This window comes from Phalangium opilio, unplaced genomic scaffold (genome assembly GCF_054372755.1).
Source record: "Phalangium opilio isolate 3A_F unplaced genomic scaffold, DU_Popi_V2 ptg000093l_1, whole genome shotgun sequence".
NCBI classification, from domain to species: Eukaryota; Metazoa; Arthropoda; class Arachnida; order Opiliones; family Phalangiidae; genus Phalangium; species Phalangium opilio.
The window spans coordinates 2,658,252-2,683,951 of NW_028324198.1; the positions used below are offsets into that span (position 1 = coordinate 2,658,252).

Sequence of the window (25,700 nt, forward strand, 5' to 3'; positions counted from 1 at the left end):
TAACAGAGATTTTTGTAAACAAAACACTCTCGCTAATGTTTCTGTTGCCAGGGTAACTGAAATGAAACTGCTGAATAAATAATTTATATAAACAATATTTTTGATTAAAAATCAAGTCTAGACTAGAATATAGTTGAACATGAAAATATTTAGTTTGGAAGAGAAAAGGTTTTGTACGGCAATACTTAATATTTCTAAGACTGAATTCTGATTTGCAGGGTCGCGTTACGTACCATTACGTTTGGTCGATATTTCAACAAAGTTATTTATTATTCAGGTAACATTTTGTAGCGAAAATATTTCTGAGATTAAATTCAAACCAAAATTAAGAACAGCGGCTCAAATTGTCAACTGGTGATACAATTATCCGTAAAAAGGTCTTACTTTCCCAGCCGCCATTTTCTAAGATGACTGGCCGGATTACAAAACATCCAGAGAGGCAGAACCGAAGTTCTGTTCTATGAGAAACCAATTTTGAGTAGAAAATGGAACTTCTATGACACACTCTATTTCTTAATTTCAAATTAAAAATATATTTTCATTTAATCTAGGAGGATATAGGGGTGAAGGAGTCTTCGACTGCCCGATTTCCCATTGAAACGCGCTTACAGATTATCGGCCGTGGTTTCTGCCCCGTTCTCTCTCGTTCTGGGAGATTCATAGCCGCGCAACTAGTTCCGCGCACATCGTCATCGGGCGTCGTCTTTTCTTTTGATTTAATTTTTGGTAAAGGCTGTATTTTTTAGTGCTTTAACGGAACATTTATCATTATTTAATTTTTTATTAATTGTAAATTATGGTTCTTTTATAATACTGTTGTAGAGGGAACGCTTTTTTACTCTATCCCTAAACCAAAAACTTAAGTAAAAAAGTGTTTAAGATGGATTAAAGCCTGTGGGAGAGTAGAGTTAACACCCGATAACATTAAAAAATATCATTCTTTCCCCAAATCTCTTACTTTTTACAACGCCGCCTACATATAGGCGGCGTTGCTTCTAAGGCCTAAGCTAGCATGAAAAACCCGCTCTTTTTTGAATTGGGATTTGTATGGTCACGTGATGCGCGTAACCAAGGTCACTAGGTGCGCGTGAACGAATCTCCCATGGGAGAGGCCGAAACCTGAGCTCTAAGATCGGGCAGTCGAAGACTCCTTCACCCCTATATCCTCCTAGATTTAATGAAAGCATGTCCGATAACAAACAGTTATCTCGCTTGGAGGGTCAACTACATCCCCGAGTCTAGTGAACCGATTTAACTTGACCTTTGATCTGTTTCTCAAGTACTGTTTTTTTTTAATTAATGGCTGACGTGCTTACGCTTTTACGCCCTCTGCGGGACGTTTTAGGGAGAAACCACCACCAAACTCTTTACCTCCTAGGCTCCTACCAGTGTATTGGCTAGCCTTGGTGTTCCAAATCAAAAAATTCCAAGCTAGTTTTTCGCGTCATCTATTAATTTTTTATGATTATATTGTCAAGCACTTAATCACTTATAATTATCACAATCAAGGCCTTTAACGATTTAATTAAAATATAAATTTTTTAAACAAATAATTAATTTTTTTTTAACGTCAAAAAATCTTAATTAAATTTGGAAAATATATGGATGTATGCTTTTGGTTTCATCAAGAAAATTGGCGATAGAATGGTATGTCGTCATTTTTGTGACACTTTTAACTAGTAGAGAAAAAGCACATTTGTGGTTTCCGTTTGAAAGTTGAAAGGAATTGCCAAAATCCAACTTGAATTTCTTGCAAATAAGCGATAAAATATATGTAGGCCTATGTATACTTCTTTTCAAATCTAATATGTAATAAATGATTTCTGACAAAAGCATCAATTAATATAGTTGCTTTAGAATATAAATTAAGATTAAACACTTTCGCACGAGTAAAGTTAGTTACAATTATTGTATTTTCAAAGATTAAATTGTAATAACGGCTTGAAGGCATTCGATAAAGCCCTGACCAATAATAATTATTCAAAGCACAATTGATACCGTCCTTAAAACTATTCATGGTTTAAATTCATGGGAATTTTTTGTCGATATTCCCGAGTTATAGAACTTAACCTAGCCTGAGCTTCAAAAGAATTAACAAAGAAATATTTAAATGTATACTATAAATTAACTTTGTTTTATGTATAATAAACTGAACCGATAACTGATATTTTATCTGGGGCTCTAATTCATATATTGTTTTCGTTAATGTTATAAAACAATTAACCATGTAATGTACATAATTCTATTGGGCGACTGAAAGATTTCTTATGACACTAATCATTCTTAGATTCTCAGTTAATCCATTACAGATTAAGTGCGGGGCTTTTAAAGTTAAGTTGAGTGACTGGGCCCTCTATTTCGGCTGTTGTTGGTTTTTGCTTTGAATTTCCCCTTAGAAATCTTGGCGCCAGTATAATCGAAACGCTCATTAAAAGCAAAAGTAACTCTTTTTCATAGAAACACGCAAGCAAAAAAGTTTCGGTTTAGTGATATCGAATCTGGGTGCACGGCAGTGCACCCGCCAAGTTGTCGTGCACTACCAGCAATCCTTTACCCGAAACATTTCAGCCTCATTTTGACCCCCTCGTAACTCGGTACTGGGGAGTAGTACACCACTCATATTTGCACCTCAAGGGCACAGTGTTAATCCTAGGAAGTCCTCCAACTTCCAGCTTTCTACACTGTAAAAAAAAGGGTTCTTCGAGGGTTTTCAATAGAACTCTTACGTCCTAGTTGGAACGCTACAGGTTCCCAGACGTGGATGAAGGTTCACAGTAGAAAAGGAAGGTTCTTAGCAGATCGTATCTTATTAAAAGGGTTCTTGTAATAACGTGTGGGGTTTTAATAGATCCTTGAAGGTTCTTGAAAGAATATTCTGGATCTTGAAAGATCCTTGAACGTTCTTGAAAGAACATTTGGGTTCTTGCGAGAGCCTTCACGGTTCATGAGAGAACATTCAGGTTCACGATAGATCCTTGAGGGTTCGTGAAAGAACATTTCGGTTCTTGATAGATCCTTGAGGGTTCATGAAAAAAATACGGGTTCTTGAAAAATCCTTAAAGGTTCGTGAAAGAACACTGTTTGAAAAAAAGGTGTTTCATGGGTGTTTTTAGAGTGTTTTGTAACTGGGATGGTACTTTCTCCGTAAAAACGTGCTAGTTGACTCTTTTTAGGTATTTTTTAAAGCAAATGGCGATTCACTGGTACTTAGAAACACCTTTAGGTTTAATTAACTCTTCCAGGTGTGCTTTAATCTGCAGGGTGTTTTTGTTTCAGTTGGAAGGTGTTCTATCAATGGGTGCTTAGAAAAACGGCACGGTGTTAATTGACCCTTATTGAAATGTTTTTTAACGGAAATATAAGCCGCGTTTACACGAGCTTGCACAACCGTTGCCAACGCATTGGACACGATTACACAACCGTTTTAACCGAATCAATTCCGAATCGCATTGTTGTTTAATATAAAACTGTTTGAATGGTGGGGATTAACACCTTTGGGCTTTGCTTAACACTTTTTACCTCTCCGAGTGACGTACGTCACGGAGAGGTATAACACCGGCCGTGTCTGTCTGTCTGTGTGTCTGTCACGCCCCACGTGACCGCGTTCGCAGAGAAAACGTGTTCCCAATTTCCGGACTGCATTGACAGTTCACGGAAATTTGGGTTTGTCTCCTCTTGCTATTCTACTTGAGTTCCAACACCACCAGCTTTGGTTTTCGTCCACTCGACATGGACACTAGTCTGTACTTGCTAGCTTCCAAGCACAACCATCTTCTATTCTTCGTCAATTTCACCTTGACACCAGCTTCTATGCACCACCATCTTCTGTTCTTCGTCAATTCCACATTGACACCAGCTTCTATGCACCACCATCTTCTGTTCTTCGTCAATTCCACATTGACACCAGCTTCTATGCACCACCATCTTCAGGTCTTTGTCCATTCCACATGGACGCCAGTCAGTCCATTCTGGCTTCTTTTCCTTCGTCATCGTTTGGTTTCAATATATACGCGGCGATCGGCTAGGGTTACGAGAAACGTCTAGCCTCCCAATGGCAGGGCTTCCACCATCGGTTCACGCGAATGCGTTTTTATCTATTATTACAATGGAAACGAATCGTATATATACCCCAAAATTTGAAGAAAGCGGGCAAGAGGGGCACCCTTCACTTTAAACGTCAATATTAGCAAAGTTTCGAAAGATAATAGGAACAACTTTATTTTAAACGATTTAACTATTTTTAAAGTTATTTACTGGCGATTAAAATAATTAATATCATTTATATTTAATTAATTATTTAAGATAAACTTATTTCTATGTAATGACACAAGTGAGTATATATAGAACGAGTAATGAAGATTGCATCCGAATCGAAACACTACACGCACATCAAAGTTAATATAAAGCGAGTATGATGATAAGATCTCTTACAAAACGATAACATTTCCTTTTTGCAGAATATTAAATGCAAATATTTTAAATATTTTTCGGCATTACGATTCTTTAACTAGTTGTGTAGCTATAAAGCTCTGTTTCATCTTAATATTCCAAGAACATCTTTCGATATTAACATTTCAAATTTGGTGTTTACTTTTTAATTCAGCTTTACTTCATTTATATATAGTGTAATCGCATTTTTTATATTCATTATATAATATGGGTGTTAATTCTTCATCTATCCACAAGTGTTGAAACGATTGGGTCTGTGAAATAAGATACCCTAGTTTTAAACTAGAAATGACCTTGTTTCGCCTCCTCTTATAGGAGGTGTTAACGGTTCAGAGTGAGCCGAAAGTTAAATACACCCTTCAGTGATACATTTTAGGACCTCATTAAAATTATTGAGGATACAAAGGAAATTGTTAAAGGCTTAAGCCTTTGCTAAATACCTTGGCAATATTTCGCCAATTTGAACTATGTATTTCCGGTTTTTCTCATTGGCTGGTGGACCTGTGTTAAGAAAGTAAATTCGTCTCGGCTCGGAGAGGTTTATTTTGGTTTCCCAACTTGTTTCCTCATATGGTGTGTTTTTAAGTTAAAGGTTTTTCAATATGAACTTAGATCGTGAAGGGTGAAGAGAGAAATATCTATTAATTCTACCTGCATTGTGAAACATTCTAAAAATATCCCAAAGATTTTAATAATCAAAATTAATTTATAATTCTTCGGACTACCTTACACTAAATATTAGAAGGAACTCATATTTTTTTTATTTTTAAGTCATTGGGAAATAATTCTCGGAGACTTCAATATGCTGGAATGTCTTCAAATTAGAGGAATTCATAAAATGACTTGAATTTTCCCTTAACACAGGTTTTTACCTCTCCGAGTGACGATGACGTCACGAAGAGGTATAACACTGGACGTGTCTGGGTGGGTGTGTGTGTGTGTCTGTTGTTACACCCACGTGACCGCGTTCGCAGTTTCCAAATCGGAGCAAACGTGTTCGCCATTTCCGAACTGCTTTCACAGTCACGGAAATGGCTCCTCTACTTGAGTTTTCACACCACCATCTTCTGGTCTTTGTCCATCCCACACGGACACCAGTCTGTACTTACTGGCTTCTAATCACCACCATCTTTTGGTCTTTGTCCATCCCATTTGGACACCAGTCTGTACATACTGGCTTCTAGACACCTTCATCTACTGGTCTTCCGTCTATTCCACATAGACACCAATCTGTCTCATTGGCTTCTAACTCTATCGTCATCGTTTGGTTTAAGACATACGCGGCGATCAGCTAGGGTTACGAGAAACGTCTAGCCTCCCAAAGGTGGGTTGTCCACCAAAGGTTTTCGCAATTGCGGTTGTTCTTGCTTTAATCTGTAGTTCGACACCCTTATATACTACCTATTTGAGTAAGGGGAAGCAAACGGCGTATGGTTCATTTCAAACGCCAATATTAGTCAAGCCTCTCAAGAATGTTTAATTGTTCTTTATCAAAACGATGTAACGCTCAATAAAGCGAACAACTAACGAAGAAAATATTTAATATTAATTATATTTATTTAAATATTTAAGATAATCTTGTTTCTCAACTCAAAATTAATACGGAAAGAATTAAAAAGCAGTCTATGTTTTTACCTCTCCGTGTGACGTAGTCCAGGAGAGGTTCTGTAACGGCCGTGTCTGTCTGTCTGTGTGTCTGTCTTTCTGTCCGTTGTTACACTCATGTGACCGCGTTCGCAGTTTGCGTATCGGAGCAAACGTGTTCGCCATTTCCGAACTGCTTTCACAGTCACGGAAATGGCTCCTCTACTTGAGTTCTCTCACACCACCATCTTCTGGTCTTTGTCCATCCCACACGGACACCAATCTCTTCTTACTGGCTTCTAATCACCACCATCTTTTGGTCTTCGTCCATCCCACACGGACACCAGTCTGTTCTTACTGGCTTCTAATCACCACCATCTTCTGTTCTTTGTCAATCCCACATTGACACCAGTCTGCACTTATACTGGCTTCTAACACCACCATCCACTGGTCTTTCGTCTATTCCACATAGACACCAATCTGTATCATTGGCTTCTACTCCATTATCATCGTTTGGTTTTAGGATATACGCGGCGATCAGCTAGGGTTACGAGAAACGTCTAGCCTCACTAAGGTGGGATCGCCACCAAAGGTTTTCGCAATTGCGGTTTTTCCTTACTATTTTAATGGAAACGAATCGTATATATACCCCAAAATTTGAAGAAAGCGGGCAAAAGGGGTACCCTTCACTTTAAACGTCAATATTAGCAAAGTTTGAGATGATAATAGGTATAACTTTATTTTAAACGATTTAACTATTATTTATGTTAATTATTGAAGATTAAAATAATTAAAAATAATCATATTTATTTAAATATTAAAGATAAATAATAAGAGAGATATTATCATCGCCTCCTATGTCTACCAAGGCCCGTGCATGCGATATATTTCCTTCATCGCCTCCTATATCTATCAAGGCCCGTGCATTGTGATATACTTTTCAAAACAACAACCAAAATGAGAAGCTCCTCTCAGAAACATAATAATTTCTTTTCTCTGTATATGAAATGAAAATATGGATAATATTGAGCTCCTTCTTTAATGGTATGAGTCTTTGCCTGTCTATTAATATTTTACGTAGGAGTAATACAATTTTAGCAAAGTCTAGAGAGGATAAACATAAGTGAGATTGTTTCGAAAAAAAAAATACTGTTTCCACTAATGGGTTTATACTCATTGTTACTGTTGTATAGAGTAATCATGATAAAAGCTTAAAAAATTACGAGAGGACAGACCTTTTTTATCCTCTTGTTTTATTCTTAATAAGAATATAAAACATTTAATTTGTATCAAAAAATATTTTTTGGTGCTGAGATTGCTTTAGAAAAATCCAAACGGTTAGGCATTGGTAAAAAAGACATTTGTAAGCTTTTTGCAGAGATGATAATTGTTTTACATGTTTTAAATAAGACTGAAGCTTCCACTATTGTGTTTATGCTCCTTAATTGTTTCACTGAAAACCATCTAGGTGTAGATAACAGCCAGACCAAAAATTTCAAAAATATATATTTTAAATCTAATCAGATACGCCCACCTAGTTGAAAATTGACCTATTAAATTTGCGGGAGCCATTCTTAAGAAGTTTTCTTTGCTTGTAGGTGGTTAATTTATCTACCAGAAAATATTTGTGTTTGGAAGTTGGATATTAAGTCCAATTAAGTGGTTGTAAAGAACCAGAAGGTTTTTGCCGCTTCTTTTAGTGAGTATTCGACTTTTTTATGTAAAATGGAGGAAGATAATGTTGAGAGTAAGGATTAAATGCGGAAGCGCAAAGCGCGGGAAAGGATGAGGGCAAAAAGGTCGACGTTTTCATTGGATACTTAAGTTTATATAATCATCTCGACACGGAGAGGTAATTTTTGGTTTTCCCAACTTCTTGTCTGTGTGTGTCCGTCCATTGTTACACTAGTGCGTCGCGTTAGCAGTTAGCCCTGAGCTGATGTGTTAAGAAATCATACAGAACCTTAATATTCCCTTTTTCCATAATATAAAGTGAATATGTGGAAGTATTTTTCGTAATTACGATGCATTTAGTAGTTTTGTAACTTGAAAGCACAGTTTCATTTTGATATTCCAAGGACATTTTTTAATATTATTATTTAAAATGGCTGTTTATATATTACTTAAGCTATACTACATCTGTATATAGAATAATCCTTGCTTTAGTTATATCAAGAAGAACGCTAAGGCTCACACACTGTCGGTTAAATCAAGTATTATCCGTAACAGGCCTAGTGAACTAAAGAGTAAATAATTGAGGCCCAAGGTGTAGTAAACTATGGGTGCAGATTTTCGTGTCTGTATTGAAGAGACATTAACGGTTCAGAGTTAGCCGAAAGTTAAATACACGCTTAAATAATAAGGTGTAGATATAATAATCGAAGAAAAGATCATGGTGGCAAATAGACCAGTGAAAGGGCTGATGGTAAACGGGTATTAGCTACTGAGTTTTCATTCTTTTTATGGTACGCAAGATTTTCAGTGGCGTTTAGCCACAAATCAGCTTTGGTGTTATTTAACCTTAACACGCATAACACTGGTAAACAGCTGAAGCGTAGACAATTGGGCCTTTGCAAACACATAAAGGTTATATCTCTCCAAAATTTATACACTTCATTTCCTATTCTTTTCGCCATTGACTGATTTCCATGTGTCCAAGATTTATCCTTATTTGATGTAAAATGTCGTCTGCTTTACTATATATATTCGCAATGCTTGGAATACTGCTTCAATAATTTGTAAATTTTTACTTCAAAAAAAGAGAAATATTTCCATATCTAGGTAAATAAGTTTGCAGTAGTAGACCTCTTGACTCGGAGAGGTAATATTTTGGTTTTCCCAACTTGTTTTCATGTAAACTGAATTTTCTTCATTTTCCGCTTGAAAAAACACGCGTGAGTTAAGAGCTTACTTAAATCGACCCGACTTTTATGCCAAGGTATAAAATAAGACTGTGTTACAAAACTTCCAAGAAACCAAAATTTCATCCAATTATACTATATTTTCATTTTAAGCAAAAACATTTATGCACGACGATATATATTAATATATTTTGATTATATTTAATTATATTTAACTATACTTATTATCATTCTTGTTAATAATCTTGATTTTTAATGATTTATTAGTAGCGCCATTAGGATTCTAATAATTGAAGCTTGAGCAATTCACAATGAAATTACCTTTAAACTATCTAGTCCATACTAACGAAAAAACTAATGTGATTTAGCCTATCCTTAAAGTTGTCATTTAACAAGTCGACCCAATGGCTCGTAATAGCAGCCACATCGTTATCTATTTGATTAGCACACAAAAATTCAAAGACCCTAAAAAAAAATCAGAAGTGTCCGACCCCACAGTTAAAAATTCAAAAGTATCCGACCCCACAGTCTCCCCCGACACTTCCACAATTAAAGCCAATAAGACTATGATGTTTCCGACGTAGTACAGAGAAAGAAGGCTTTCGATTTCCTTCACAGATGAGATCGAGAGAGTATCGCGCTTTGTGGAGGTGATGGAAAAAGAGGTCATTTTCCATGATTAAATCTATCCTGATATGAAGATTAATGTGTTATTAATTACACGGTGACAGAAGAATCTCTGATTCTTTTGTCTTACATCAGGTTAACTTTCTCCATGAACTTTGATTGCGAAAAATTGTAGGAAACCGCAAAAGACAAAAGCGTATTTTCTATGGACGGCGAGAAGTAGAATTTGTTTGCATAATTTATTTTATTTTCCATGTGTTGATTTTCAATCAGAAGAAATTGCATTATCAGTGTCCCCGACGTTTCTTTATACGTTGACGAACTGGTCTCATAAAACCCCGTCTTCAATCGGAAGTATTGAGCTTTCTGGGATGGAGACATTGACCTATTAATGAGATTAATAATTCTATTTAAATCATCCAATAATTTTAGAAGCAAAGAAAATATGTTTACTTGATCGTGTTCAATTACCGATCGGTATGTCTCTTTCTTTACTTACGTTTTTGCGAAAAGATCCTAATTCGTCAGTGCCGTCCCAGAACCAGGCGTTACGAAAACCTTTCTTTAGGAGTTGGTCAACAGTGTCGACAGTATCATATTCCTTCTCAGTGAAATCCGACTTCAGGTTGCCTGATATTTCGAAGAAAATGAAAGTGGTAGCGATCAGCCAGGACATGGCTGCTACGCGCCACGTAATCGCTTTCTCGACACGGTTGTTCGCTGTGACCAGAATTGCAAGTATAATTTTACTACAGCATTTAAATTCGAATTGGCTTACGCTCGAAGAAAAGGAGGAGTAAATTCTTCCAGATCATTTCGACAAAACACATGACGAATGCTCGCCCATCTTTGGGCGTGGCCAAAGCCAAGATGATGGAAACTGCCAACAGACTCACTGCCCAAGTTATCGAGAACTGCAGTTCATGTTGAAAGAAGTTATTATTGTATTTCCCTGGAGTATACGGATTAAGTTTATGTTACTTGTCCTTCCATGTTGAGGAAAGACAGAGATGGTTTCTTGGTCATTTTCGGGATTGAAGAGACGATAAAGGTCGATGCTGAATCACAAACGGTCGTGATTCGCCATTTCATCTCCGGGGAATACAAAGTACCGATTTGGAAAGGAAAATAAATCATGTCCATTCCCTGAGAAAAGAATACAAAACAATATGTTACTTTTTTAATTGATCAATTTAGAGCTGCAGAAGGATAAGCCACAAGAAAGTTATATCTATTTGTTAACATTATCAGAAGTCCATTAAACTAGCCAAGGAAGTAAACAATTACAATAGCTGGTATAGCGTACGTCTCTGCTGGGGTAAGAATTCCTTCTAACTCCATGGATAGGGGGTTAAATTTTTCCCCTTTCCTAACTTTGTTAGAAATCTCGACCTCCTCTCTAGGAAGTCTTTCTTGACGTGAGCGGGGCCTACGAACGCTGGATTTCTAAAGGGTAGATTGTTTGCTTTATTAAAAAATAAAAAGAGGTCGTTAATTAGTTTTTTTCAATAGGTTTATGAAGAGCAGAAATATATTACCTAAGGTAATATATTTCTGTGAAGAGTCATAAAAAACTGAATGACCTTGACTGTTCCAAAATTCACAGCCTCATCCCTTCTCCTGATTCTATGCTAAAGAGGGCTCGATTTTACAGTGGAAGGGGGCGTTTTCCGGGCCTTTTAGAGATACAGTGTTATTTTCAGCCAATAGCTATTCTCTCTCAATAGGGCAAATTTGGCGTAAGATTCGCTCCTAAACCGGAGATCCGAGAAAAGTTATCGCGAGGTGGCGATTGTGTCGCCCTTCTTCAGTATTACTACACAAGAGAGGGGAGTCCCAAACCCCGCTTTTGGTTACTTCCTAGGCTAATTTAATGGACTTCTGACATTATACGTTACAGTACTCTATGGTTAGAGTGCAAAAGCTTCTTTTTAGAGGGGGCCACTTATATTCTAGGCGGCATACATGAGGGACCCCGATGTTCGATTCTTGGGAAAAATTTTTTTTGGTTCCTTTCAAATCACAATATAGGTCAGATGCAAATAATTTACGTATTGATCGAACTCAAATTGCCACTCCTGGCTTGCACGTGCAAATATTAACTTCTACTTTGCGCCTGCCACGTTGAAATTCTTCGAGATTGAAATTCTGTTGATTACCGTTGAAATCTCACTCCGATTTCGAAACGTCTGTAAAACTTCTAGAGCTACGGACACGAGTTCGACGCTTCCAATAAAGTATATACATTAATCATAAAACATTTTAAGATGAAGAGTAATAACAGTTTACCTAATGTTAAATCTTTTACGGAAAAACTCCATAATTGAAGCGTAGAAATATTTGGCGGTCTCAAATCTCTCAGTTTCCTAAGCGAAAAACAAAATTTAGAACAACGTTATCGCCAAATTTAATCTTTCAAGAAGAATTTCGATTTTTAGTTTTGGAGCCGAGTTTAAAGATGCTTTTGTCATTGACTAAATACTCTTACCTCAACTACTCCAAACTGCATATCCTTCATGTTGAATGATCTTTCAATTACGGGTGTATGAATTTAGGGATATTATTCAGTGGAACAGAAAAACTGCGTAACGAACTAACGATAAGACTCTATATGCATATTTGAGAGACCGCGGAAGTGTTTCCAGGACTAAATGCGAAACATTCGTGCCAACAACAACCGTAGAAGTCGTATAACTAGCGAAGAGTACGCTTTACCATATCTTTAGATTTAGAATACTCAAAAAACCAAAAAAATACCTATTGTCTTAAAGTTATTTACTTACAGCAAGATATATTTCGTGTACTCTTAATGCGAGAACTCGAATCTCTAAGCGCCTCTCTTTATTTGAATAGTGCGACCAGTAATAGACGTGCCTGAGCCAGTCTTGTATATCTTCCACGTTGCACTTGGCAAAGCCTTGCCCCATACCATTATGCTCTTTTCTCAAATAGAAAGAAACGTTATGAAAATTTAATTTTTTAAAGGCCTTTTCCTCCCTATTCACTTTAGTTCCCTCTTTTTAGCCCAAGGAAACAATCATGACCACTGATCATAGTGAGTAAATATCGATATCGGCTTTAGCCTGGTATCGGCCATCTCTAGTCATAGTTACAGAAGAATCTCTGATTCTTTTGCCTTACATCAGGTTGACGTTCTCCATGAGCTCTGATTGCGAGAAATTGTAGGAAACCGCAAAAGCCAAAAGCGTATTATCTATGGACGTCGAAAAGTAGTATTTGTTCGCGTATTGTATTTTATTTTCAATTTCTTGATTTTCAATCAGAAGAAGTTGCATTATCAGTGTCCCAACGACCATGAACTTTCTCTTGTCCCCGACGTTTCTTGCTACGTTGACGAACTCTTCTCCGAAAACCCCGTTCGCAATCGGAAGTATTGAGCTTTCTGGGATGGAGACATTGACCTAGAAATGAAATTTATAGTTCTGCTTAAATCGAAGCAAAGAAAAAATTATTACTTGCACGTGTTTCTTGGTGTATTTCTGCACTTACCTTTCTGCGAAAAGATACTAATTCGTCCGATTCCTCCCAGAACCAGACATTTTTGAAACCCTGTTTGACGAGTTGGTCGATGGTGTCCACAGTATCGTAGTCCTTCTCAGTGAAATCCGACTTCAGGTTTCCTGATATTTCGAAGAAAATGAAAGTGGTCGCGATCAACCAGGACATGGCTGCCACGCGCCACGTGATCACTTTTTCAACATGTCTGTACGCTGTGATCAGAATTGCAAGTCCAATTTAAAGTGTGGATTTATTAGACCATTTAAATTCGAAGAAACTTACGTTCGAAGAAAAAGAGGAGTAAATTCTTCCAGATCATTTCGAAAAAAGTCATGACGAACGAGCGGCCATTTTTGGGCGTGGCCAAAGCCAAGATGATGGAAACTGCCAAAAGACTCACTGCCCAAGTTATCGAGAACTGCAGTTAATGTTCAAACAAATTGTTATTATATTCCTTAGGAAGATATGGAAGAAGTTCACGTTACTTGTCCTTGCATGTTGAGGAAAGACAGAGATGGTTTCTTGGTCATTTTCGGGATTGATGAGACGATAAAGGTCGAAGCTGAATCGCAAACGCTCGTGATTCGCCATTTCATCTCCGGGGAATGCAAAGTATGGATTTGGAAAGGAAAAAACATCGCATCTATTCCCTGAGAAAAGAATAGTAAACCATATCTTACTTCTTTCACTGATCAATTTAGAGCTGTAGGCCTAGATGGATATGCCATTTTTAATAGTATACGCTTCAGTAATTCATGGTTGGAATGCAGAGGGTTTTTTAGATTCAAGGCTACTTAAATGGGGAGCCCATAATTTACCTCAAGTTCTTTTTTTATATATAAAAAATATTTCTTATCCAGAATTGGTTCATATCAAATCATAATATTAGGTAATGGATTAATTCTCAATTTAGGATTTAATTACTGTCAAAATGCTACTCCTGCCTTATACCTGTAAATATTAACAGGTGGTTCGTGGTAGGCCTGCAGCGCCTGCCACGTTGTTGCGCGAGATTGAAATTCTGAAAATTACCGTTGAAAACTCACTGCGGATTCGAAACTTCTGTAAATCTTCTAGAGGTACGGACACAATTTCGACGCTTCGTGTAAAGTATATAAATTATTCATACAACATCTTAAGATGAAGTGTAATAGATGTTTACCTAATCTTAAATCTTTTACGGAAAAACCCCGTCAGCGAAGTGAAGAAATATTTGGAGATCTCAAATTCCTCGGTTTCCTATAATAAAAGCAAAGTTTAGAGCAACCATTTTGCGCAAGATAATCTTTCAAGAACAATTTCGATGTATAGTTTCGGAGCCGAGTTGAAAGATGCTTTTGTCATTGACTAAATACTTTTACCTCGACTATTCCGAACCGGATATAATTCATGTTGACTGATCTTTGAATTACACCGAATCAAACGGGCGTATGAGCGTAGGAATATAATTCAGTAGAACAGGAGAAAGCGGGCACGATGTTCAGAACTATATGTGCCTATTTGAGAGACCGACAAAAGTTGTTCCAAGACTAAATGCGTACCATTCGTACCAACAACAGCCTTAAAAGCGCATAGTGCACGTTACCAAAAATTTAATTTAGGAACGCTATTGAACCTATTTCCCCACAGCTTTGCTATTTATCTACCCTTAATTTTATCACGATATATTTGCTTTGCATTCATAATTAAATATTGAGACGAGCTTAATTATGTGAAGATATTATTGCCGTTGTGGGTTAAGTACCTTTTATATTTATAATATCGATCCAACTTCGTACGCGCTTGGGGTTGGCTGAAAAGGGATACTGGAGGATATTAAAGAAATCAAATATGTTACGTAAGAGTAAATGCGTCCAGGGATAGATTTAATTTTAGAAGTAGGAATGGAGAACGGTTAGTATTTACTTCAGTCCAACTCATAGCCCAGTATAAAGCCCCTCCCTCCAAGTTTAAATTATCTTATTGGCTCATGCAAAGTACGTTTTGATGACGTTGCTGACCTATACGGCGAAAAATAAGTAATTCGGTTTTACCTCTGTCGCTATGACCCGCCTCTTCTTTCAGAACCCTACGTCCCGTGGAATGGGGTCCGGGACTTTGACGCGCGCCCAGATTACTCTGTTCTCCATTCCTACTTCTCAAATTAAATCTATCCCTGGTGGAATATAATATAATACAACAATTTTTTTAAAGTTCGACATTATTTCTACATTACCTTTAGATAATTTTACACTAAAATACATTACCCTTTAACCTAGTTACCAAATTTATTGTTCAAGTTATTTAAATCATCCAATTAGGGTGGACGCTGGTTTCATCTAATATTTCTCTTAAAATGTTTACTTGCTTGAGATTAGATTTAGCGATCGATTTTTGTATTTCTGCTCCTACCTTTCTGCGAAATGAAGTTAATTCGTCAGTGGCATCCCAGAACCAGACATTTTTGAAACCCTGTTTGACAAGTTGGTCGACGGTGTCCATAGTATCGTATTCCTTCTCGGTGAAATCCGACTTTAGGTTGCCTGATATTTCGAAGAAAATGAAAGTGGTCGCGATCAACCAGGAGATGGCCCCCACGCGCCACGCAATCGCTTTCTCGACACGGTTGTACGCTGTGACCACAAATACGAATCGGTTTTCAAGTATGGATTTATTACACTATTTAAATTGAATGGCGCTTACGTTCGTAGAAAAAAATTAGGAAATTCTTCCACATCATTTCGACGAAAGTAAGGACTAACGGTTGGCCATTTTGATTGTTGGGCGTGGCCAAAGCCAAGAGGAACGACACTGCCAAAAGGCTCACCATCCAAAATATCGAGAACTACAGTTAATGTTGAAATTATATATCTACCTCGAGAACATAGAATAAAAGTTAACGTTACTTGTCCTTCCATGTTGAGGAAAGACAGAGATGGTGTCTTGGTCATATTCGGGACTGAAGAGATGATGAAGTTCGACACTGAGTCATAAACGCTCGTCATTCCACATTTCATCTCAGGTGTATAGAAACTATCGACTTGTATAGGAAAAAACATCACGTCCATTGTCTAAAAAAAATAAATGAAGGTTTTAAATCGAAGCAATTATTATGCTTAAAATGATTTTAAGAACAAGTTTTCTTAAAACGACTTAACTAAAATTAAGTTGTATTACTGACGGTTAAAATAATTAATATCAATGATATTTATTTAATTATTTAAGAAAAACTTTTAAGTAGGTAGATAGCCCTCGTCTCGTCTCGGAGAGGTTTATTATGTTTTCCCAACTTTTTACCTCTCCGTGTGACGTAGTCCAGGAGAGGTTCTGTAACGGTCGTGTCTGTGTGTGTGTCTGTCCGTTGTTACACCCACGTGACCGCGTTCGCAGTTTGCGAATCGGAGCAAACGTGTTCGCCATTTCCGAACTGCTTTCACAGTCACGGAAATGGCTCCTCTACTTGAGTTCTCACACCACCGTCTTTTGGTCTTCGTCCATTCCACACGGACACCAGTCTGTTCTTACTGGCTTCTAATCACCACCAGCTTCTGTTCTTTATCAATCCCACATTGACACGAGTCTGCACTTACACTGGCTTCTAACACCACCATCCACTGGTCTTCCGTCTATTCCACATAGACACCAATCTGTATCATTGGCTTCTACTCCATTATCATCGTTTGGTTTTAGGATATACGCGGCGATCAGCTAGGGTTACGAGAAACGTCTAGCCTCCCTAAGGTGGGATCGCCACCAAAGGTTTTCGCAATTGCGCTTTTTCCTTACTATTAAAATGAAAACTAATCGTATATATACCCCAAAATTTGAAGAAATCGGGCAAGAGGGGTACCCTTCACTTTAAACGTCAATATTAGCAAAGTTTGAGATGATAATAGGTATAACTTTATTTTAAACGATTTAACTATTATTAATGTTAATTATTGAAGATTAAAATAATTAAAAATAATTATATTTATTTAAATATTAAAGATAAACCTCTCGTGCAAAGAGAGAGATTATCATCGCCTCCTATATCTACCAAGGCCCGTGCATGCGATATATTTCCTTCATTACCTCCTATATCTATCAAGGCCCGTGCATTTCGATATACTTTTCAAAACAACAACCAAAATGGGAAGCTCCTCTCAGAAACATAATAATTTCTTTTCTCTGTATATGAAATGAAAATATGGATAATATTGCGCTCCTTCTTTAATGGTATGAATCCTTGCCTGTCTATTAATATTTTACGAAGGAGTAATACGTTTTAGCGAAGTCTAGAGAGGATAAACATAAGCGAGATTGTTTCGGAAAAAAATACTGCTTCCACTAATGGGTTTATACTCCTTGTTACTGTTGTATAGAGTAATCATGATAAAAGCTTAAAAAATTACGAGAGGACAGACCTTTTTTATCCTCTTGTTTTATTCTTAATAAGAATATAAAACATTTATTTTGTATCAAAAAATATTTTTGGTGCTAAGATTGCTTTAAAAAATCCAAACGGTTAGGCATTGGTAAAAAAAACAAATGATATTTTTCAAATCTAATGAGATAACGCCCACCTAGTGGAAAATTGCCCTTTTTTATCCGCGGGAGCCATTCTTAATGAGAATTTCGATGCTAGTAGGTTGTCAATTAAACTACCGGTATATTATTGTTGTTGGAAATTGGATATTAAGTCAAATTAAGTGCTTGTAAAGAGCCAGCAGGTTTTTGCCGCTTCTTTTTGTGAGTATTTGATTTTTGTATGTAAAATGGAGCAAGATAATGTTGAGAGTAAGGATGAAATGCGGAATCGCAAAGCGCGGGAAAGGATGAGGGCAAAATGGTCGACGTTTTCATTGGATACTTAAGTTTAAATAATCTTCTTGACACGGAGAGGTAATATTTTGGTTTTCCCAACTTGTTAAGTCTTAGAAGTAACGTAAAAAGGAAATATTTTTCCACAATACTTGACGATCATTCTGTGCCTAAGCTTCCGTGGCGCAATGGTTAGCGCGTTCGGCTGTTAACCGAAAGGTTGGTGGTTCGAACCTACCCGGGAGCGTTGTTTTGAAGTCTTAGAAGTAACGTAAATAGGAAATATTTTTCCAAACTACTCTACGATCATATTTTGCCAAAGCTTCCGTGGCTCAATGGTTAGCGCGTTCGGCTGTTAACCGAAAGGTTGGTGGTTCGCGCTAACCATGGAGCGTTGTTTTGATATCTTAGAAGTTACGTAAAAAGGAAATATTTTTCCACAATACTTGAAGATCATTCTTTGCCTAAGCTTCCGTGGCGCAATAGTTATCGTGTTCGGCTGTTAATCCAAAGGTTGGTGGTTCGAGCCCACCCAGGAGCTTTGTTTTGAAGTGTTAGAAGTAACGTAAAAACGAAATATTTTTCCACAATACTTAAAGATCATTCTCTGCCTTAGCTTCAGTGGCGCAATGGTTAGCGCGTTCGGCTGTTGACCGAAAGGATGGTGGTTCAGGCCAACCCGGTAAAGTTGTTTTGAAGTCTTAAAAGTAACGTTAAAATTAAATATTTTTCCACAATACTTGAAGACCATTCATGATAAGCTTCCGTGGCGCAATGGTTAGCGCATTAGGCTGGTAATTGAAAGGTTGGTGGTTCGAGCCCACCCGGGAGAGTTGTTTTGAAGTCTTAGAAGTAACGTAAAAAGGAAATATTTTTCCTCAATACTTGAAGATCATTCTTTGCCTAAGCTTCCGTGGCGCAATGGTTAGCGCGTTCGTCTGATAACCGAAAGGTTAGTGGTTCGAGCCCACCCGGGAGCGTTGTTTTGAAGTCTTAATAGTAACGTTAAAAGGAAATATTTTTTCACAATACTTGAAGACCATTCATGATAAGCTTCCGTGGCGCAATGGTTAGCGCGTTCGGCTGTTAACCGAAAGGTTAGTGGTTCGAGACCACCCGGGAGCGTTGTTTTGAAGTCTTAGAAGTAACGTAAAAAGGAAATATATTTCAACAATACTTGACGATAATTCTTTGCTTAGGTTTCCGTCGCGCAATGGATAGCGCGTTCGGCTGTAAACCGAAAGGTTGGTGGTTCGAGCCCACCCAGGAGCTTTGTTTTGAAGTGTTAGAAGTAACGTAAAAAGGAAATATTTTTCCACAATACTTAAAGATCATTCTCTGCCTTAGCTTCAGTGGCGCAATGGTTAGCGCGTTCGGCTGTTAACCGAAAGGTTGGTGGTTCGAGACCACCCGGGAGCGTTGTTTTGAAGTCTTAGAAGTAACGTAAAAAGGAAATATTTTTCAACAATACTTGACGATAATTCTTTGCTAAGGTTTCCTTCGCGCAATGGATAGCGCGTTCGGCTGTAAACCGAAAGGTTGGTGGTTCGAGCCCACCCAGGAGCTTTGTTTTGAAGTGTTGGAAGTAACGTTAAAAGGAAATATTTTTCCACAATACTTGACGATCATTCTTTGCCTAAGATTCCGTGGCGCAATGGTTAGCGCGTTCGGCTGTTAACCGAAAGGTTGGTGGTTCGAGACCACCCGGGAGCGTTGTTTTGAAGTCTTAGAAGTAACGTAAAAAGGAAATATTTTTCAACAATACTTGACGATAATTCTTTGCCTAAGATTCCGTGGCGCAATGGTTAGCGTGTTCGGCTGTTAACCGAAAGGATGGTGGTTCAGTCCAACCCGGGAAAGTTCTTTTGAAGTCTTAAAAGTAACGTTAAAAGGAAATATTTTTCCACAATACTTGAAGACCATTCATGCTTAAGCTTCCGTGGCGCAATCGTTAGCGCGTTTGGCTGTTAACCGTAAGGTTGGTGGTTCGAGCCCACCTTGGAGCTTTGTTTCGAAGTCTTAGAAAAAAGGTAAAAACGTCATATTCTTTCAAAATACTTGACAATTATTTTGTGCAAAGCTTCCGTGGCGCAATGGTAAGCGCATTCGGCTGTTGACCGAAAAGTGTTGGTTCGAGCCCACCCGAAAGCGTTGTTTTGAAGTCTTAGAAGTAACGTTAAAAGGAAATATTTTTCCACAATACTAAAAGATCATTCTATGAATTAGCTTCCGTGGCGCAATGGTTAGCGCGTTCGGGTGTTAACCGAAAGGTTGGTGGTTCGAGCCCACCCGGGAGCGTTGTTTTGAAGTCTTAAAAGTAACGTTAGAAGGAAATATTTTTCCAAAGTACTTGACGATCGTTGTTCGCTAAGCTTCCGTGGCACAATGGTTAGCGCGTTCGGCTGTTAACCGAAAGGTTGGTGGTTCGAGCCCACCCGGGAGCGTTGTTTTGAAGTCTTAGAAGTAAAGTAAAAAGGAAATATTTTTCCGAAATACTTGAAGGTCATTGTTTGCGTAAGTTTCCGTGGCGCAAGGGTTAGCGCGTTCGGCTGTTAACCGAAAGGTTGGGGGTTCGAGCCCACCCGGGAGCGTTGTTTTGAAGTCTTAGAAGTAACTTAAAAAGGAAATATTTTTCCACAATACGTGAAGATCTTGTTTAAATTTCCGTGGCACAAGGGTTAGCGCGTTCGGCTGTTAACCGAAAGGTTGGGGGTTCGAGCCCACCCGGGAGCGTTGTTTTGAAGTCTTAGAAGTAACTTAAAAAGGAAATATTTTTCCACAATACGTGAAGATCATTCTTTGCCTAAGCTTCCGTGGCGCAATGGTTGGTGGTTCGAGCCCACACGGGAGCGTTGTTTTGAAGTCTTAGAAGTAACGTTAAAAGGAAATATTTTTCCACAATCCTGGACGATCATTCTTTACCCAAGCTTCCGTGGCGCAATGGTTAGCACGTTCGGCTGTTAAACCGAAAGGTTGGTGGTTCGAGCCCACCCGGGAGCGTTGTTTGAAGTCTTAGAAGTAACGTAAAAAAAAATATTTTTCCGAAATACTTGAAGGTCATTCTTTGCGTAAGTTTCCGTGGCGCAAGGGTTTGCGCGTTCGGCTGTTAACCGAAAGGTTGGTGGTTCGAGCCCACCCGGGAGCGTTGTTTTGAAGTCTTAAAAGTAACGTAAAAAGGAAATATTTTTCCGAAATACTTGAAGGTCATTCTTTGCGTAAGTTTCCGTGGCGCAAGGGTTAGCGCGTTCGGCTGTTAACCGAAAGGTTGGTGGTTCGATTCCTCCCAGGAGCGTTGTTTTTGAGTCTTAAAAGTAACTTAAAAAGGAAATATTTTTCCACAATACGTGAAGATCATTCTTTGCCTAAGCTTCCGTGGCGCAATGGTTGGTGGTTCGAGCCCACCCGGGAGCGTTGTTTTGAAGTCTTAGAAGTAACGTTAAAAGGAAATATTTTTCCACAATACTAGAAGATCATTCTTTGAATTAGCTTCCGTGGCGCAATGGTTAGTGAGTTCGGCTGTTAACCGAAAGGTTGGTGGTTCGAGCCCACCCGGGAGCGTTGTTTTGAAGTCTTAAAAGTAACGTAAAAAGGAAATATTTTTCCACAATACTTGAAGATCTTGTTTAAATTTCCGTGGCACAAGGGCTAGCGCGTTCGGCTGTTAACCGAAAGGTTGGGGGTTCGAGCACACCCGGGAGCGTTGTTTTGAAGTCTTAGAAGTAACTTAAAAAGGAAATATTTTTCCACAATACGTGAAGATCATTCTTTGCCTAAGCTTCCGTGGCGCAATGGTTGGTGGTTCGAGCCCACCCGGGAGCGTTGTTTTGAATTCTTAGAAGTAACGTTAAAAGGAAATATTTTTCCACAATACTGGACGATCATTCTTCACCTAAGCTTCCGTGGCGCAATGGTTAGCGCGTTCGGCTGTTAAACCGAAAGGATGGTGGTTCGAGCCCACCCGGGAGCGTTGTTTGAAGTCTTCGAAGTAACGTAAAAAGGAAATATTTTTCCACAATACTTGACGGTCATTCTTTGCCTAAACTTCCGTAGCGCAATGGTTAGCGTGTTCGGCTGTTAACCGAAAGGATGGTGTTTCGAGCCCACCCGGGAGCGTTTTTTTGAAGTCTTAGAAGTAACGTTAAAAGGAAATATTTTTCCACAATACTTGAAGACCATTCATGATAAGCTTCCGTGGCGCAATGGTTAGTGCGTTCGGCTGTTAACCGTAAGGTTGGTGGTTCGAGCCCACCCGGGAGCGTTGTTTTGAAGTCTTAGAAGTAACTTTAAAAGGAAATATTTTTCCACAATACTTGACGATCATTCTTTGCCTAAGATTCCGTGGCGCAATGGTTAGCGTGTTCGGCTGCTAACCGAAAGGATGGTGGTTCAGGCCAACCCGGGAAAGTTCTTTTGAAGTCTTAAAAGTAACGTAAAAAGGAAATATTTTTCCGAAATACTTGAAGGTCATTGTTTGCGTAATTTTCCGTGGCGCAAGGGTTAGCGCTTTCGGCTGTTAACTGGAAAGTTGGTGGTTCGAGCCCTCCCAGGAGCGTTGTTTTGAAGTCTTAAAAGTAACGTAAAAAGGAAATATTTTTCCACAATACTTGAAGATCTTGTTTAAATTTCCGTGGCACAAGGGTTAGCGCGTTCGGCTGTTAACCGAAAGGTTGGTGGTTCGAGCCCACCCGGGAGCGTTGTTTTTAAATTTTAGAAGTAACGTAAAAAAGAAATATTTTTCCACAATAATTGACGATCAGTCTTTGCCTAAGCTTCCGTGGCGCAATGGTTACCTACTCGGCAGTTAACCGAAAGGTTGGTGGTTCGAGCCCACACGGGAGCGATGTTTTGAAGTCTTAGAAATAACTTAAAAAGGAAATATTTTTCCACAATACTTGAAGATTATTCTTTGCGTAAGCTGCCGTGGCGCAATAGTTATCCTTATCAGCTGTTAATCGAAAGGTTGGTGGTTTGAACCCACCCGGGAGCGTTGTTTTGAAGTCTTAGAAGTAACGTAAAAAGGAAATATTTTTCCACAATACTTGAAGACCATTCTTGCTTAAGCTTCCGTGGCGCAATGGCTAGCGCGTACGGCTGTTAACCGAAAGGTTGGTGGTTCGAGCCCACCCGGGTGCGTTGTTTTGTAGTCTTAAAACTAACGTAAAAAGGAAATATTTTTCCACAATACTTGACGATAATTCTTTGCCTAAGTTTCCGTGGCGCAATGGTTAGCGCGTTCGGCTGTCAACCGAAAGGTTGGTGGTTCGAGCCCACCCGGGAGCGTTGTTTTGAAGTCTTAAAAGTAACGTTAGAAGGAAATATTTTTCCACAGTACTTGACGATCATTCTTTGCCTAAGCATCCGTGGCGCAATGGTTGGCAAGTTTGACTGTTAACCGAAAGGATTGTGGTTCAGGCCAACCCGGGAGCGTTGTTTTGAAGTCTTAAAAGTAACGTTAAAAGGAAATATTTTTCCACAATACTTGAAGACCATTCTTGCTTAAGCTTCCGTGGCGCAATGGTTAACGCTTTCGGCTGTTAACCGAAAGGTTGGAAGTTCGAGCCCACCCGGGAGCGTTGTTTTGAAGTCTTGGAAGTAACGTAAAAAGGAAATATTTTTCCACAATACTTGAAGGTCATTCTTTGCGTAAGATTCCGTGGCGCAAGGGTTAGCGCGTCCGGCTGTTAACCGAAAGGTTGGTGGTTCGAGCCCACTCGGGAGCGTTGTTTTGAAGTTTTAGAAGTAACGTAAAAAGGAAATATTTTTCCACAATACTTAAAGATCATTCTTTGCCTTAGCTTCCGTGGCGCAATGGTTAGCGCGTTCGGCTGTTAACCGAAAGGTTGGTTTTTCGAGCCCACCCGGGAGCGTTGTTTTGAAGTCTTAGAAGTAACGTTAAAAGGAAATATTTTTCCACAATACTAGAAGATCATTCTTTGAATTAGCTTCCGTGGCGCAACTGTTAGCGCGTACGGCTGTTAACCGAAAGGTTGGTGGTTCGAGTCCACCCGGGCTCGTTGTTTTGAAGTCTTAAAAGTAACGTAAAAAGGAAATATTTTTCCACAATACTTGAATATCTTGTTTAAATTTCCGTGGCACAAGGGTTAGCACGTTCGGCTGTTAACCGAAGGGTTGGTGGTTCGAGCCCACCCGGGAGCGTTGTTTTGAAGTCTTAGAAATAACTTAAAAAGGAAATATTTTTCCACAATACTTGAAGATTATTCTTTGCGTAAGCTGCCGTGGCGCAATAGTTATCCTTATCGGCTGTTAATCGAAAGGTTGGTGGTTTGAACCCACCCGGGAGCGTTGTTTTGAAGTCTTAGAAGTAACGTTAAAAGGAAATATTTTTCCACAATACTTGAAGACCATTCTTGCTTAAGCTTCCGTAGCGCAATGGTTAACGCGTTCGGCTGTTAACCGAAAGGTTGGAAGTTCGAGCCCACCCGGGAGCGTTGTTTTGAAGTCTTTGAAGTAACGTAAAAAGGAAATATTTTTCCACCATACTTGAAGATCATTCTTTGCCTAAGGTTCCGTGGCGCAATGGCTAGCGCGTTCGGCTGTTAACCGAAAGGTTGGTGGTTCGAGCCCACCCGGGTGCGTTGTTTTGAAGTCTTAGAAGTAACGTAAAAAGGAAATATTTTTCCACAATACTTGAAGGTCATTCTTTGCGTAAGATTCCGTGGCGCAAGGGTTAGCGCGTCCGGCTGTTAACCGAAAGGTTGGTGGTTCGAGCCCACTCGGGAGCGTTGTTTTGAAGTTTTAGAAGTAACGTAAAAAGGAAATATTTTTCCACCATACTTGAAGATCATTCTTTGCCTAAGGTTCCGTGGCGCAATGGCTAGCGCGTACGGCTGTTGACCGAAAGGTTGGTGGTTCGAGTACACCCGGGCGCGTTGTTTTGAAGTCTTAAAAGTAACGTAAAAAGGAAATATTTTTACACAATACTTGAATATCTTGATTAAATTTCCGTGGCACAAGGGTTAGCGCGTTCGGCTGTTAACCGAAAGGTTGGTGGTTCGAGCCCACCCGGGAGCGTTGTTTTAAAATTTTAGAAGTAACGTAAAAAAGAAATATTTTTCCACAATACTTGACGATCATTATTTGCCTAAGCTTCCGTGGCGCAATGGTTGGCGCGTTCGGCTGTTAACCGAAAGGATGGTGGTTCACGCCAACCCGGGAGCGTTGTTTTGAAGTCTTAGAAGTAACGTAAAAAGGAAATATTTTTCCACAATACTTGAAGACCATTCTTGCTTAAGCTTCCGTGGCGCAATGGCTAGCGCGTTCGGCTGTTAACCGAAAGGTTGGTGGTTCGAGTCCACCAGGGAGCGTTGTTTTGAAGTCTTGGAAGTACGTAAAAAGGAAATATTTTTCCACAATACTTGACGATAATTCTTTGCCTAAGCTTCCACGGCGCAATGGCAAGCGCGTTCGGCTGTTAACAGAAAGGTTGGTGGTTTGAGCCCACCCTGGTGCGTTGTTTTGAAGTCTTAGAAGTAACGTAAAAAGGAAATATTTTTCCACAATACTTGAAGATCATTCTTTGCCTAAGCTTTCGTGTCGCAATGGCTAGCGCGTTCGGCTGTTAACCGAAAGGTTGGTGGTTCGAGCCCACCCAGGAGCGTTGTTTTAAAATTTTAGAAGTAACGTAAAAAAGAAATATTTTTCCACAAAACTTGAAGGTCATACTTTGCGTAAGATTCCGTGGCGCAAGGGTCAGCGCGTTCGGCTGTTAACCGAAAGGTTGGTGGTTCGAGCCCACTCGGGAGCGTTGTTTTGAAGTTTTAGAAGTAACGTAAAAAGGAAATATTTTTCCACAATACTTGACGATAATTCTTTGCCTAAGTTTCCGTGGCGCAATTGTTAGCGCGTTCGGCTGTTAAA

General features: G+C 39.0%; 3 non-coding genes across 3 annotated transcripts; all 3 read left to right on the forward strand.

Moving 5' to 3' along the window:
* The first annotated feature begins 18,729 nt into the window (after window positions 1-18,729).
* Window positions 18,730-18,802, forward strand: TRNAI-GAU (transfer RNA isoleucine (anticodon GAU)). The gene has a single exon. It is a non-coding gene; the product is annotated as a tRNA-Ile (tRNA).
* Window positions 18,803-19,021: 219 nt separating this feature from the next.
* TRNAY-GUA (transfer RNA tyrosine (anticodon GUA)) lies at window positions 19,022-19,094 on the forward strand. The gene has a single exon. It is a non-coding gene; the product is annotated as a tRNA-Tyr (tRNA).
* A 3,935-nt stretch (window positions 19,095-23,029) lies between these two features.
* On the forward strand, window positions 23,030-23,102 carry TRNAD-GUC (transfer RNA aspartic acid (anticodon GUC)). Its single transcript has one exon. It is a non-coding gene; the product is annotated as a tRNA-Asp (tRNA).
* The last annotated feature ends 2,598 nt before the right edge of the window (window positions 23,103-25,700 follow it).